This window comes from Solanum stenotomum, chromosome 8, assembly GCF_019186545.1.
Source record: "Solanum stenotomum isolate F172 chromosome 8, ASM1918654v1, whole genome shotgun sequence".
NCBI lineage: Eukaryota > Viridiplantae > Streptophyta > Magnoliopsida > Solanales > Solanaceae > Solanum > Solanum stenotomum.
In genome coordinates this window covers 55,864,365-55,877,628 of record NC_064289.1, presented here as the reverse complement: position 1 = coordinate 55,877,628, position 13,264 = coordinate 55,864,365, and the positions used below count along the sequence as shown (strand labels likewise).

The following is a 13,264-nucleotide window of genomic DNA, read 5'->3' as shown; positions in this document are numbered from 1 at the left end:
AAACTCATACAAGTGCAATGATCCATCACACTATTTTACCTATTAACGATGTAGGTCAATTTATGATCTTAAATAATATTTTAAATGTTGATATTTAGATTTTTATGATGCAATCATGTTATTGTGTGTACATCAAAAGATTTAAAATAAATTTATTATCTTATCATTATATGTAGGCGAATACTTATAGCTAAAAGTGTATGTAAGATGATAGGGAGACTGTTTCCGATAAACCTCAACGGAAGGAAAGATAAAAAAGCAGTAAAAAACAAAAAATGTAACTTAATGTGACATTGCCATAAAATTATAGTATTTATTTATTTATTTATTTGTTTATTAACAAGAAGATAACATAAAAAGAAGAAGTTGTAAAAACTCAAAGTTGATTGCACATTACAAGCACCAACATATGTTACAGTCTCTAATTAGAGTTCAACACTTATGCTGGAAGTCGAACCATCATTTGACCTTGCATGACACTGCAAATCAAAGAAAGACACCTAGTTGTCAAACGAGTTCAACTTTTATCTACTGACGTTTACTTATCAGGTTACTTTTCGGTAACTATGAATAATTGTTCATGAAGAATGGAATTAGTAGGTTACGTGCTGTAACATGTTAAAATATACTGATAATAGACTCACCTCTTGACATAATAATAACAGAAATCGGCCAAAACGAATGTTTGAACAATTTCTGCCAAAATGATCATTGGTATCCAAAAGAAGCCCCCTCCACTCAAAGACAGATATGAACCAGATGTATCATAGACCTGCATATGAATAAACTCGGAGACTATAAGTATTGACGGATTCAGAATTTTAAGTCTATGAATATGAAGTGTCATTGAACTCACTAATAGCGACAATAGGTGACAACAAAGTATAAAGTTGCATATTTTCAAAATTTCTACATGCGCGCACACACACGCGCGTCCATTTTGTGAAAGCTGCGAGTGCAACTGCATCCGCCTCTGGTTACAAGGGCTAGCATGGGGAAGTGCACAAATAGAGTCGAATCCTAAACTTTTAGTCAGTGAATATGAACTGTCGTTGAACTCACTACTTGCAACAATTGGTGCGAACAAAGTGTTTATTTTAGAACTTTGTTCACATATTATTGTTCTCGAAAGTAGAGAGCGCAACTTCATCCTCCCCTAGTTATGGGGTTTTGCCACACTCTAACGTGGGAAAATGTATATATCGTGATCTGTATGCGCATTAAGCTTTGGAAATCCAATCTCGAGGGAGGTAAATATAGAACAAATTGATCTGTTTCCAATATCGAGGGAGGTAAATAGAACAAATTGATCTGTTTAGTTCAAAACTTATAAGCTACTACAAGAAAAACTCCAAAACAAACCTTAATGATCCAATGAGCACAACTGAAGAATCTTGAAACGCCCAATGCGAACACATAATGAGCTGTGAATGGCTCAATAATCTGAAATACAAGAACAGGAAACAGTATTGGTACTTCAATTAGAAAATTAAGAACGCATGAATTCAAACATTTTTTCTTCTCTTTTCTAATTCATGTGACGGAAAGAACAAATATATATGTACCTTGACATTCTGCATCAAGCGAAGCTGAGGCAGCACGGAGACACCTTCTATATACACAGCAAAAGCCCAGAGTATACTGAGAATAAGATTATTCGTCCGAGGATGGATAAAGAAAGCTATCACCAAAGAAGGTACTATCTGTGGAGAGAAAAACATGATCCAAAAAGAAATGTCATTACTCATGAAGCAATTTTACTTCCAATGTATATTTCACAACTATCTTGCACGAAACAGCTAGATGTAGTACAAACACCATCAGCATCAGGGGCGAAGCTACGTGTAATAAAGGGCTTAATTGAATCCAACTATTTCTTTGTTTTGTTTATATATAAATTATTGAATTCTCTTGGCATTAGATAAACTTCTAGTGTGGTGACGAAGGTTGCTCAAGAGCTGCTTTAGGTCGTAGGTTCTAATCTCAGGTGAGACATTCTTATTCCCATTGTCGTAATTCTTGGCTACACCCCCATTCAAGAATGCCAAACTTGAGATTTGGACAATCTACACAATTTTAAGAATGTAACCTGAAATGTTGAGCCAATTAAATTCAAAATCTTGGATCCACATCTGGACACGACCGTACTAATACGTTTAGAATCAATAAAGGGATCAACAGACTAACATGCGTTTTACTTCAACAACAACTATAAGAGAAAAAAAACTCAGGGGAGAGAAAGGTCTAAACTACGTACCACGATATATTTCTTCATGTTATCCAAATCTGCCATGTAGGATGACTTCAACTTGTATTTCATCATAAATATAAGCCAGAACGTTGCCACGAGAGTGACAAGGTCTAGTATAGTATGAATATCTCCTTCGATTTGAAGACTACAAAATAATCTTGCAAATAAGAACGTTGCTGTGAGCTGTTGAGTTTTCAATGAAAGGCCTAAGCACAGCAGAAGCAAAAAGTTGTTAGAAGAATGTTGAAAGGGAAAGTTGAGTAACTCAACTTTATTTAATAGCATTAATTGGTCGCCTAGAATAAATAGTAGTAAATAACTTGCTATAACAAACTAAATTACACAAAAGACTAGACATATATAAAAAGATCATTATACTGACTTGTCAGTGTATATAACTTAAATCCATTTGCAAAACATTTAAAGAATCGAATGAGTTATCTAGTGATTTGTATATGAGACATACAGGCACTTGAAGTGTTCAATGCTCGAACTGTTTTTTCTTTTTTTGCTGTGGTGAATTGTTGCCTATCGCAACAGATTTAAACTATACAAAACTAGAAGCTGAAATCGAGCGGCATGGATTAAATTTGGGTGGGTCAAAACACGGTATGCCAATATCTGAATCATCCATCCAACACATCTAAAGTTTTCTTGCATCAAATAATGGGTCATAATCCAACTGGTGCCCCATAGTTACTCAACATCTGTTTGGTCAAAGTTAGTTTGAAACCGCAGGATTAAGAGTTTGGGGTTCTAAATTTCTTTATTTAAAAAAGGAACTTCTTGTTGAAAGCGGGGTTTGAACCCACAACTCTAGCGTGACAACTCCTTCCTTACCACTTATCCACAATCAATTTTGTTAGGAATTCACAAGTTAATATATATATTTGGGAAAAGGTACAAGTACCCCTAAACTATGATCGAAATTTCAGAGACGCACCTTAACTAAACTAACCTCCTATTACCCCTTGAATCCATTTTTTTTTTGTAAATTTGTACACCTTTTTGGCTTACATGACATTCAAATATCTCCACGCGCCTCAATTGCGTGGAGTCATAGAGTGTGCCACCTAAGACAAAAGATGTACCAAATTACAAAAAAAAATGAGTTCAGAGGTAATAAGACCTTAGTTTAGTTAAGTATGTCTATGATATTTCGATCATAATCTAAAGGTACTTATGTCTTATCCCTATATATTTATTTAATTTTATAATATAATTACAGAGTCCACGAAAAAGCTACTAGATTCGCCCTACCTAGCTCTGCCCCCTACTAGAGTATCATTTTCCCCAAGTAAAACACTTTTGTCAATATTAGAACAGGCGTTTGGCCAAAGTTTCTGGAGAAAAAAATACTTCTCTCAGTTTCTAGTTTCTGTTACAACTCAAAAGAACTTTTCACTTTTTCCTAAAAGTCTGGCCAAATACCTCAAGACTTTTAACTCATAAATTGATTTGCAGAAAAGTAAACAAATATTTATATGTAAAATTAGTACCTGAGCAAGTCTTGTGTGTTGTCAATTTGTAAATAAGGACCAAAATTCCAACGAAATGTGCAAATTCAGCCAAAACGAAGAAGTGATTGTGTTCGTGAACAAGGAGTTTAGAGTTACTAGTAAAGTAAGAACAGTGAAAACACCCAAAAATGTCTTCACTTTGTTTGATTGTTTTCTAACCCATGAAAATAGCTTCTGCAATGGCCTTTGAACTCCTTTCTGACCCATCTTCTTTACCCCTTTCTCTCTCTCTCTCTCTCTACTTCTTCTGAAAAACTCAATAAATGCATGTATAAAGTGGGGTTTGGTACTATCCAGAAAGAGAGAGAGACAGGGAGCACGTTTTCCATGTTTAAATTCATTCTTGTTTGTTCAAAATTGTTTGTCAGATCACATAGAATTATGCGGATATTAATAAGTTATTGATTAGTTATGAGTAATTTATGTATACTTCTGTTATCTTATCGATTAATTACGAGTAAATTTATGTACTTTTCTATCTCATAGTAGATGCGCATCTTATTAAAAATATTTATCTCATATTATTACTTCGGCACTTACATTTTGTTTAAATGGTTGTTAAGTATTTTTTAATAATGTATTGTATCATACGGTATTGTTTAATAAATACAGTGTTTGAATAGGTTGTAATTTGTTATGTTCTTTGTCATTACCTAATATCACATATTTATAATTTGAATGATAAACCTAAAAAAAAGTAGGGTACATGTAGAGCTAGTATGAAAATGTATAGCAAAAGATGAAATATATTTATTAAGTAATAAATAAAGACAAAATGATAGGAAAATATTTAGGTAACATGCAATCACACAAAATTGATTATTACATAAAATGAGTCTTTTCGTATACGATACAATAGAATTTAAGTAACAATTAAAACAAGCACGGTATTTAAACTAACAATACAAAACAATACAATACAACGGATAACAACCATCCAAACAAAGTGTTACTAAATCATAATAGAATTAATTAACTATTTCAAATTTTACCCCTGCAATTATTATGACTTTGGAAGTTTAAACAAATTTTGAAGATCCAATTTTTTTATGAAATTAATTTAAGCAAAGAAAAAAATAGTAAATATGATCGATCTATTTATAATTTCTTAATTACGATGTAAAATAGAAAGCATCCACCTAACATGAAATGGGAGAGTATTATTTTATGTGAATTTTTATATTGTCAATCAAATATCATATAATTCTATAAATTAATAATTTATTTCTTGTCTATCTCCAAACATAATATAAACTACATAAAAAATAATATATGAATAACATGTTGTTGCTATCAAATAATCCTTTAGAGGTCGTTTTTGAGGTCATTTTATAGCTTGTTAGAGGAAATTTTTACATATAACATGTTGCTGCCATCAAATAATCTTTTAGAGGTCGTTTTTGAGATCATTTTATAGTTTGTTAGAGGAAATTTTTATGCATAAGTTAGAGTTATACTATTTGATTTTAAAAACCAATTATCTTACAAATTATAAGACTTTCATGTGTATTTGAAAAAAAAAATATATCATTTTTGAGATTCTCATAACATATCTAACAAAAAATTCGACTTCAATCTAATTATGTCCAAACAATATATCTTAAATTCATTATATTACGAGTGTACGTGTGAATTTATTAATTTTTACTACTAACAAAAATTATGTCTTGATGATATTGTAATTGCAAAAAAAAAAAAAAACTCAGTGGTGAAAATATAAAAACGAAATTTAAAATCCTTAATCATTACATTTAATTTTACATTGAATAAAGATGGGAGTTGATAGTAGTAGGTGTTAGTGAAAACTTACAAGATAACAAAAATACAAGATTACAATTGAAAATAAAAATGAAGAAATAAATCTCTTCAGGCTGAGGCGCAGATATCTCGCTCTCTTTAAGGAGATTCAAGCCCACTGCAGCAAATGTTTTCACCGGTCCAGCAGTAGTCCTTCTTGACTTGTCCCCTCCAGGATACAACAGCCTAATCACAAAATATAACTCAACAATTCTGGACAAAAGTTGAATCCAAAGCTCCACAAAAAGAAGCACCTCCCTTCAACTAATAAGAACTCTCTTTTTGACAAACCTTATGCACTCTATATTTTCTTGTTGTATTGTATGTACCAAACCAAATGAAAACCACCACTATTTATACTAGAAGAAGTCTTCCTAGTAATGAATAGGAAGATAATAGTGTAGTAAATAGTGAAGTTAATGNCTTGTTGTATTGTATGTACCAAACCAAATGAAAACCACCACTATTTATACTAGAAGAAGTCTTCCTAGCAATGAATAGGAAGATAATAGTGTAGTAAATAGTGAAATTAATGGTCTTAGGAGTTACATAGGTTACAAGGTGTAATGGAGGAATAAAAGAATGAAATAAAGAAACACTAATCCACCAACGGCTTGCTGCTGCGCCAAAAACTTTGTAACATATGAACTAACTCCATTTGGAGTAATGCTGAATAGCACTAATGCAACAGTTATGATATGCAACGGCAGCAAACTGAAAAACCACTAATGGTTAGCAGCAAAATGGTTGGCAGCAACGACTATACTAAGTTTTAGCAAATTAATATACAAAATATTACTATTAAAATGCTAATAAACCAACAATCCCCCACTCATTTTAATATTAGATAAGAGAGTATATCAGTTGAAGGAAGATTACTATGCATAATGAAGGTGTGCTCTGCATTGAACCTCCACTTAGTGAAACAGTAACTTTTACTCCAGAGTTGTAGTGGTCTCAGACTTGAACTATGGCTGCTTGAGGGAAATAAAATATCACTGCTCACACATAATAATCAAGGTGTTGACATGAGCTTTAAAGCCAGCATGTTATGGCTATGTGCTATCCCGGTTTCATGAGTGCATTTGAGAATAAGCCCAATTCTCATAGGAAACGACCTACTTCCACACATCACATAAGTGAAAGCTGTCGAGAGTGCTCCTGTAAGCTTAACACTCCACCCATACGGGTTACAAATATTCATTAAGAGTTTTGTCAACTCAACCTTCACATAACTACAGGAAACAATACACTCACATCATAGGGAGGGAATAAAAAGATAGTGCATTTTTCACAACAAGTCATCATATGATTAGTTTTTCCCTTTGAACCTGGTTATAGGATCTGTAGTCTCCAGGTTGGGTTTCCTCATATATGACTCAAGGATTTATAGGCTTCAATCTCATCCCCCTCGATGTGCTCCAGACCTTTTCTCTTGTTAAGGCCTTAGTAAGAGGATTTGCAAGATTATCACAAGATTTGACATAATCAACATTAATGGTACCATTTGTCAAATATGATCTTACATTACTGTGTTTCCTCCTTATAGGTCTGGATTTACCGTTGTAATAACGGTTTTGAACTCTACCAATCGTAGCGGTGCTATCACAATGAATTAAAATAGGAGGAATTGGTTTTTCAAAATAAGGTATTTGAAATAATAAATCTCTTCACCAATTCGCTTCCTCACTAGCTGAAGCTAAAGCAATTAGTTCAGCCTCCATGGTAGAGTTAGCAATAATAGTTTGCTTTTTTTATCTCTAACAAACAACACCACCACCTAAAGTAAAGACATAACCAGTGGTAGAACATGAATCACCTGATAAAGTGTTCCAATCTGCATCACAAAAGCCTTCAAGTACAGCAGGATATTTTTTATAGAACCAACCACAATTTTTCGTTCCAATTAAATATGTCATAACTCTTGTTACAGCATGCCAATGTTCATTACCTGGCTTGCTTGTAAACCTGCCAAGTACTCCTACTGCATATGCAATATCAGGCCTAGTGCAATCAGTCACATACCTCAAACTTCCGATTATACTAGCATATTCCTTTTGATTTATTACATCATTTTCACTTTCAACAGGAAATAAATGAACACTTGAATCAAAAGGAGTAGCAACATGTTTGCAATCAAGAAAGTTATATTTTTTCAAAATTTTCTCAACATAATGTGACTGGTCAAGGAAAATCCATCACATGTTCTTGTTATTTTTATTCCAAGAATAAAATTTGCCTCACCAAGATCTTTCATATCAAAATGGCTTCTAAGAATATTCTTAGCTTCATCAATAACATTCATGTTAGAGCCAAAGATGAATAAATCATCAACACATAGGCAAATAATCACATGTGAATTATTCCAAGACTTATGATATATGCACTTATCACACTCATTTGTTTTAAAACCATTTTCAATCATGCAAGAATCAAATTTTTCATGTCATTGCTTAGGTGCCTGTTTCAAGCCATATAGGGATTTATTAAGTTTACATATTTTGCTTTCTTGGCCTGCTTCAACAAAAGACTCAGGTTGATCCCTATAAATTTCCTCATTTAAGTCTCCATTTAAAAAAACAGTTTTTACATCCATTTGATGAATTTGCAAATCAAAAATTGCAGTCATAATAATTAAAAGTCTTATGGATATAATTCTTGTTACCGGTGAAAAAGTATCAAAAAATTCTAGGCCTTCTAGTTGTTTAAAACCTTTTGCAACTAGTCTAGCCTTATATTTATAAATAGAACCATCCGGTTTCAACTTTTTTCTTAAGACCCATTTGCAACCAATTGTTTTACAACCCGGGGGTAAATTAACTAGTTTCCAAGTTTTATTAGAAATTAGTGATTCCATTTCATCATTTATAGCCTCTTTCCAAAAAATAGAATCGTGTGAAGATAATGCTTCTTTCAAAGTGAGAGGGTCATCTCCAACATTAAACACATAAAAATCAAGACCAAAATCTTTTTCTACTCTAGTTCTTTTACTTCTTCTTAACTCAAAATCATCAACTTCTTTATTTTTCAAAGTAGAAGTAGAAGAACTAGGTAGTGACAAAATATTTTGTTCAATCCTTTGACCCCCACTATTTTTAGAATCAAAAGGAAATTTATTCTCATGAAAAATAGCATCACCCGATTCTATCACAATATTATCTTCAAGATTAAAAAATCTATAAGTTGTACTATTTGAAGCATAACCAAGAAAAGCACAAGTAATAACTTTCTTACCCAACTTTGTAATCTTGGGATCCATTAGCCTCACAAAGGCTAGACAACCCTAAACTCTTAGATATCCCAAACTTGGCTTGTAACTTTTCTACAATTCAAAAGGCGTCAATTTAGACTTTTTATGAGGCACACGATTCACCACATAACAAGTAGTTAAAATAGCTTCACCCCAAAAATTTAAAGGTGCATGTGACTCAATAAGCATGACATTAGTCAATTCAACCAAAGTTCTATTTTTCCTTTCTGCTACTCCATTAAATGAGGGAGAGTAAGGAGGAGTAGTTTCATGAATTATTTCCAATGATCTAACAAAAGAATTAAATTAATTTGACTCATATTCACGGCCTCTATCACTTATAATTCTTTTTGTTTTTCTTCCAAACTGATTTTCAACCTCATGGAGATAAGTTTTGAAATTTTCAAAAGCATCACTTTTATTTTGTATCAAGTAAACATATGTAAACTTAGAAAAATCATCAATGAAAGTGATAAAATATCTATTACCTCCACGAGTTAAAATTCCACCAAGTTTACAAATATCAGTATGAACTAATTCTGACAAATTAGATTTTCTTTCAACTTGAAAATGAGGCCTTTTAGTGATTTTGGCTTTACTACAAGCCTCACACTTTTCAAAATTCTTTTTAATCATTGGAATTAATCCTAAACTACTCATGATTCCAACATAACGATCATTAATATGACACAAACGAGCATGCCAAAAATTGGTAGAAGAAAGCATGTAAACAGAAGTAGAAGTTTTATTCATTTCAACATTCAGTTTGAACATCCCATCATATGCATACCCCTTTCCCACAAAACTACCCTTCTTTACTATTACATATTGATTAGACTTAATAATCTATTTAAAGCCTGCTTTATTAAGAAGAAAATTAGACATCAAATTTTTCCTCATAGAAGGAGTATAAAGTACATCTTTCAAAGTTAATACCCTTTCAGAAGTAAAGCACAATTCGACATCTCCCGTTCCAAGCACTTGAGTTGCGTGAGAATCACCAAGCATGATTGTTTTGGGCTCCTCAAAATGAGTATATTTTTTAAACTAGTTTTTGTCATAACAGACATGACGGTTTGCACCAGAGTCAGCCCACCATCCATCAACATTCTCAACCATGTTTATGTCGGTAATCACCGCCACAAAAGGTTCTTCGATAACGTTTGCCTGAGGGTCAGGACCACGTTTTTGGAATCTGCAAAATCGAGCAATATGCCCACTTTTGCCACAAACAAAGCATGGTCCCTTGTCTTGAACTTGTTGATTTTGTGCTTGGATATTTTCACTATTATTTTTCTTGGGAGGTCTACCATTATTTTTCTTGAATTTTTTCTTCTTAGGCTTCAAAGAAGTATTTTTGTGAGTTTCAGGAGTAGCATTATTTGAAGTAATTAAATTTACCTTCGTTGTGATGTTGTTCTCTTCTGTTTGTAAAAGTGCATCTTGGCCCCTTGCCTCTTCTTCCATGCGGATTTTCATTATCAAGGTTTCAAGAGAGGTTTCTTTTTGTTTGTGGCGCATAGTTTTTTGAAATTCCTTCCAAGAAGGTGGAAGTTTATCTACTATGCCACAAACAATAAGGTTATCTCCAATTTTTACCTCCTCGGACCTTAGCTCTCCAACAATCATTATAAAGTCTTGAGCTTGGTCTACCACTGATTTGTTGTCCACCATTTGGAAACGAAAAAATCTACTAGCCGCATATTTTTTCGCTCCAGCCTCTTCGGTATCATACTTAGTCTGCAACGCTTTCCAAATTTTCTTTGCACTAGAGTAAGTTCTATCATAAAAATCATAAAAATTATCAGATAGACAATTAAGAATATAATACCGACACTTATAGGAATCACCATCGTACTTTTCCACTTTCTCTAGATGAGAAATAGTTTCATCATCATTCATAGAGGTGATGTCTACTTTATTAGGATTCTTTTCAGTTAACACATAAGAAACACTGAGAAGACTCAAGTAGAAAAGTACTTTACTCTTCCATCTCTTAAAATGGTTACCATTGAACCGAAATGGCTTGTTAAGGTCTCCCATCTTGACATCCGCGATTTTTTCAATTGTAGCCATGATGAATCTCCTTAAAATTGTTAGTGAAAACTTACAAGATAACAAAAATATAAGATTACAATTGAAAATAAAAATGAAGAAATAAATCTCTTCAGGTTGAGGCTCGGATATCTCGCTCTCTTTAAAGAGATTCAAACCCACTGCAGCAAATGTTTTCATCGGTCCAGCAGTAGTCCTTCTTGACTTGTCCCCAGGATACAACAACCTAATCACAAAATATAACTCAACAACTCTGGACAAAAGTTGTTGAGTCCGAAGCTCCACAAAAAGAAACACCTCTCTTCAACTAATAAGAACTCTCTTTTTGACAAACCTTATGCACTCTATATTTTCTTGTTGTATTGTATGTATCAAATCAAATGAAGACCACCACTATTTATACTATAAGAAGTCTTCCTAGCAATGAATAGAAAGATAATGGTGTAGTAAATAGTGAAGTTAATGGTCTTAGGAGTTACATAAGTTACAAGGTGTAGTGGAGGAATAAAAGAATGAAATAAAGAAACACTAATCCACCAACGGCTTGCTGCTGCGCCAAAAACTTTGTAACATATGAACTAACTCCATTTGGAGTAATGCTGAATAGCACTAATGCAGCAGTTATGATATGCAATGGCAGCAAACTGAAAAACCACTAATGGTTAGCAGCAAAATGGTTGGCAGCAACGGCTATACTAAGTTTTAGCAAATTAATATACAAAATATTAATATCAAAATGCTAATAAACCAACAGTAGAGATGCAGGTTGACGTAGCAACACCAAAGAGGAAGAGAGACGTTGGTCTCTTCAACAATGGGTAGATTGTTTAATAAGCTGAATAAATTATCTCGAGATTATAACAAATGATATCAAGAAAAAATTGATCAAATATGAATCATTTACAAAACCAAACAAATAACTTTTAATTATTGATTAAATACAAGCTACTATTTTTTTAAAAAAATAATCTCTAAAAAGTAAATTTTGACAAAAGCTAATCTCAAAATAACCATATTTTAAAGTTTTTTTGTCTAACATATCTATTTGTGAGAAAGGGATGCTTAACTAATGGATAGATTACATTGTGGAATTGATGAAGGATTTTTTTTTTTTTAATTTGATGTTTGGTATTCGTGTAAAATTCAATTGAATTTAAATTTACATATCACAAACTATTTTTTTGGACACATTATCAACAAAAAAGATTCATTTCTAAAAATTCAAACTCGAGATAACGAGGGAATTAAAATATAAGAATTGTTTATTTATAGCCCTCGTGCAAACGAGAACACCTCTTCTTTTAGGGAAAGTCAATTGCTACTGGATTTTAGTATTTATTTATTTTTATAAAACGAACATTAAAATATTTTTTCTTGAAGAAGAAATAGGATCTGGTTGGTTTTATTTTACAGGGAGTATTTAAATGCGATATGAATCTTCACATAATCCAAAATATTCTTTTGCATTTAAGTTTGAAAAAGTAAATACTTCCTCCGTTCCTTTTTATGTGTCACATTTTTAGATTGTACTTGTATTAAGAAATTAATTAACTTTACCTTTCTATCATTATTTAATATTTTCTTAAGTCAACTTTTCAATAAATGATGAATATGCTAGATTCCAAAAATTAAAATGCATTTGGATGACTATTTAAAAAAATTTGAGTTTATTTTCAAAATCATATTTTATAGAATAGAGAATGGAGAGAGTAATTAATCAATGTATGAAGTACTCCAATGAATATTATTTACTTATTAGTTTTCCTAGGTTGGTCAAATTATTTATTTTCAAGACTAATTAACACTCTATCAAGGGTATAATAGGAAGAATATGATAATTTATGTATTGATTTTATGAAATAATAAGTATTATGATCCAACTATTCTTAAGAAATAAATTATTAAAATTATCCTTCGTATTTATGATTGCTTGAGAGAGATGTAAAAAAAAGTGGACAATTAATATAGAACGAATGGAATAATATTCCTCTGTATCAATAGGTGAACTTGGAGAGCTCAACACGCCAAGCAAGCTTCGTAGACTGTAGGAGTAAAATTTGCACACACCAACCCATTTCAGACCCCATTTGTATGATCTCACCGGATACGTTGTAGAACTTGGAGAGCTCAACATGCCTACCCCACATAGGTAGAAGTAAAATTTGTGTACACTCACTCTCCCACGACTCCACTTAAGGGATCTCACCGAGTATGTTGTTGTTGAACTTATAGAGCTCAACTAAGTACACTCTTTTATAAAAAAGTCTTTGAGAGTTTCCTTGTCTTATGAACTTTTCTGGGCTCTGAACCATATTTCAACTTTGTGATAAATCCATAGATAACGATAGAAAATAAACAGGCACTCGAAAACAGGTACATGTTCGAGAATCA

General features: G+C 32.4%; 1 pseudogene; it reads right to left on the bottom strand.

Annotated features, from left to right (window-relative positions):
• Positions 1-282: 282 nt before the first annotated feature.
• On the bottom strand, positions 283-4,070 carry LOC125874144 (uncharacterized; annotated as a pseudogene).
• Positions 4,071-13,264: the final 9,194 nt, after the last annotated feature.